This window comes from Austrofundulus limnaeus, unplaced genomic scaffold (assembly GCF_001266775.1).
Source record: "Austrofundulus limnaeus strain Quisiro unplaced genomic scaffold, Austrofundulus_limnaeus-1.0 Scaffold121, whole genome shotgun sequence".
Taxonomy (NCBI): Eukaryota; Metazoa; Chordata; class Actinopteri; order Cyprinodontiformes; family Rivulidae; genus Austrofundulus; species Austrofundulus limnaeus.
Genome location: NW_013952523.1, coordinates 463,716 through 467,061, shown reverse-complemented (window position 1 = coordinate 467,061; position 3,346 = coordinate 463,716). Strand labels below are relative to the sequence as shown.

Sequence of the window (3,346 nt, the reverse complement as noted above, 5' to 3'; positions counted from 1 at the left end):
ACACACACACACACACACACACACACACACACACACACACACACACACACACACACCCAGCTGTTGAGCACCTCTGACATAATGTTGTTCGATAGTGTGTTTCTGTATATCTGTGTGCACACTGTGTGCTAACAGTGCATGTGTGAGTGTGTGAGACAGATACACACTCTCTCTCTCACACACACACACGCACCGAGTTCAGCCGATTTATCATAATATGCTTTATCTGAAAAGTAAGTATCTTACCTCGGGATAAAGGGAGGAAAGAGGGGTTTGTGGCCAGACTGACAGAGGAAGGGTGGACGGAGAGAACCGAAGCGCTCGCTGCTCCCACAACACAGAGCTGGAGAGCTTCGCTCTTCTCCCCCCTGCATCGATCAGGATTGATGAGGAGGAGACTGTGGGACGGGACGGAGGAGCGGAGACAGAGCGGGCCACGGTGAGGTGTGTGTGTGAGACAGGTGGTGGGGAGGGGGGAGTGCTGGAAGGCTGAGATGGCGGGGACTGGTTAAAGTTTGGAAGTGGAGGAAACTGGGGGGACAGCTGAGGCAGATGGGGTGGGGTGGACGGAAGTGGAGAAGGGTGATGATGAAACAAGGTGGAGGAGAGAAAGAGAGGGGGCAGATGGGGATGTGGGGGTGGGGGGTAAGGGAGGGGGTCTGGGACAGAACCAACTGAGCCTCCTGAGGGTCTCCCTGTCTCTTCTGATGCTTTTACACGTAAAAGTTTACTCACGTTAATGTTACCGCTGAATGTATTTGTAGCCATGAAAGCTGCTTTGTGCGCGTGTGTGTAGGTGTGTGTGTGTGTGTGTGTGTGTGTTGAGGTCAGTGTGTGTTAACTCCTCATTAAGCAATGTGAGGATTAACTCTGTGTGAGTCATGTGTCTCTGCTTCCAGCTCTCATATCTGCAGCAACACAAAAGGCCACATGAAATGTCACGTGGTGCGTTCAGGGTCCACTGACTGGTCCTGCTGGTTCATTGCTGGTACTGTTAGTGCACGTATATGCACGTGCACAGAGGTCTACTAGGTACAAAAAGTAAGAAACTCAGTGTTTGGTAGATTATTTGCGCTTCTTGGTGTAACCAGATCTTTTCTGCTGGTTGTTTGACGTGACACTGGTCGTCTTTGGAGAAGCTGTTCCCTCGTTCATTCTGACAAATCAATAAACAGAAAAGCAACCACAATATGATCTGGCAAAACTAAAATCAATCTCTGTTACTCTACAGCTATAAATTCACTCAAATATCCATATATATTACAGTGATGATAATAATAAAAATGCACTTGATGATGAAGAATAATAGCACCCACCTCTCCCACAGGACAAGATTCAAAGGGGAGGAGCCCAGGGAGTACAAACAATTTAACAAAATAATACCACAGAAGAAGAAATAAGGAGGGGTTTCTAATCTTAAGGTCACATATCTACAACACTTAGAGTGGTTTTCTTCATGTTTACAGCCAGGTATAAAAACTATCTCAATAACAGATGACATTTGAAATTATAACAAAGTACACACACACCAGTTGCATTGGCAGTAAATCTAATATTGATGGAAAGCCTGTTAATTTCCTTTGTAAATGGTGCCACGTTTGTAAGGAACATGCATTTGTGGGATAAGCATTGAGGATGCAGGTTATGTACATCAAAAAATAGCCAACTCTTCTCTGTCAAACAGCTTATTTTGCTGTTATTGACTCTTGTTTTGAGCTTCTGCTGCCAATAAGGTACGAGCTATAAGATTTATTGTCAAGAACAAAGAAATAATCTACCAAACAAACACTAATATCCTCACCTTTTGTGATAGGTTTTTGTGTACTCCGTGTGAGTCCCAGTCAGTCAGTCATAAGTCTGCACCATCATGTTGTTTCCACAGGGACATATAGAGTCATTTAAAATAATGAACAAGCATTTCACCAGAGACTAGTTGGCAACTCGAGATCTGTGAAAAAATATGAATTTATCTTACAGCTTCACCGAACAAGCAAGTCGTCCAACTGCAGTTTGTGTTTCTAAATCACTGCCTGTTTTTGTGTGTATAATTTGTGTTCCCCCTGACAAGCACCCTCACATTTTTTTTTATTTAACAGGAAAAGATTATTAAAAATCAAGCCTGACTCAGCATAATTGCTGTTTTACAGCAGGTTCCTGTTCTGCAGCACATAAAACACTCAGAAATACAGCATCACAATCACATCATTATACACCATAGACACAAAGACAAACAAGCATACCAAATTTCAAAAAGGCAGCATTTGCAAAATAGGACATCTAAATATGAGCACAACAGAAAGTGTCCAGCAAATGTCAGACAAGATTCTTCTTAAAGGGCTGTAGTTTTGAAATGGACTTTATGTTTTGAGGAATGTCATTCCATGCTTTAGTATAAACATAGAAGAAAGACCTCTGGCCGTAACCGTTTTACTGACTGTTACAGATCCTGGGTGGTTTTTGGACCTGGACGCTCAGAGCTGTACTCTTGGATGTTTTCTGTCAGAGGAGAGCTTCCTCACAGGTGTAAATAAAACAGCTCTGTTGGGTTCCCCATGAGGACTTAGTGATTTTGTGACTCTTAAGGAAACTGACCCCTCACATACATTTTAGAGACTCCCTCAGTAAAGCTGTTCAACTCATCTCAGCAGTGAGACAGGCCACAGTTTTTAGCACTTCTCCATAATACTCACTGGTTTTATACTTCCTGTGAGTTGCAGCAAAACAAAAGTTATCAGCTCAAATTACTGTGAGCAAATTGTAGACATGTTTTGCTTTGTCAGCCAGGCTACAATGAGATTTGCCATACACACATTTGTCACAAGAATCAAAAACAATTATAGGAAAGCTGCGGAGTTGTCACTGTCATAAAAAACTACAATGTGACATTTGCCACACACTCTTCCCATAGAGCAGAGGTGCCCAAAGCAGGCCAAAATTGGCCGACCAAGCCTTTTGATTTGGCCCACAATAGTTGCCCTGGTTAATAGGTTGTAATTTCCTGCAGTCCTCAGAAACACTGTATTTCACTGACAGTCAAACACTGGCCCAGTGCAGATTGACTTTATCTTTGAATTATATTAGGATTAAACATGACATAAAAGTAGCTAAAGGAGATAGAGTATTTAGACTATATTTCAGCACACATAGACGTTAACACTTTATAAAACCACAAATACTCAGATTTCATCAACTTGAGTCTTTCCTGCAGGAGCACATGTCAAACGTTCTCCAAGCTGAATTTGGACGGTCTAGCCTCCCCTCCTTACCCTGGCGTACGTCTTGTCACCTAGCAACTGTGACGACGGTAAACAAGCAAACTTAAATCAAAACTAGAAAAATATCAATA

General features: G+C 42.6%; 1 long non-coding RNA gene across 2 annotated transcripts in view; it reads left to right on the top strand.

Annotated features, from left to right (window-relative positions):
- Positions 1-219: 219 nt before the first annotated feature.
- Positions 220-3,346, top strand: part of LOC106522129 (uncharacterized) — a 13,961-nt gene continuing 10,834 nt past the window's right edge. The window contains exon 1 of one of the 2 annotated variants that reach the window (XR_001310752.1): positions 220-444. This is a non-coding gene — a long non-coding RNA (uncharacterized LOC106522129). The remainder of the gene's footprint in view (positions 445-3,346) is intronic. The other variant, XR_001310751.1, reaches the window with a different exon arrangement.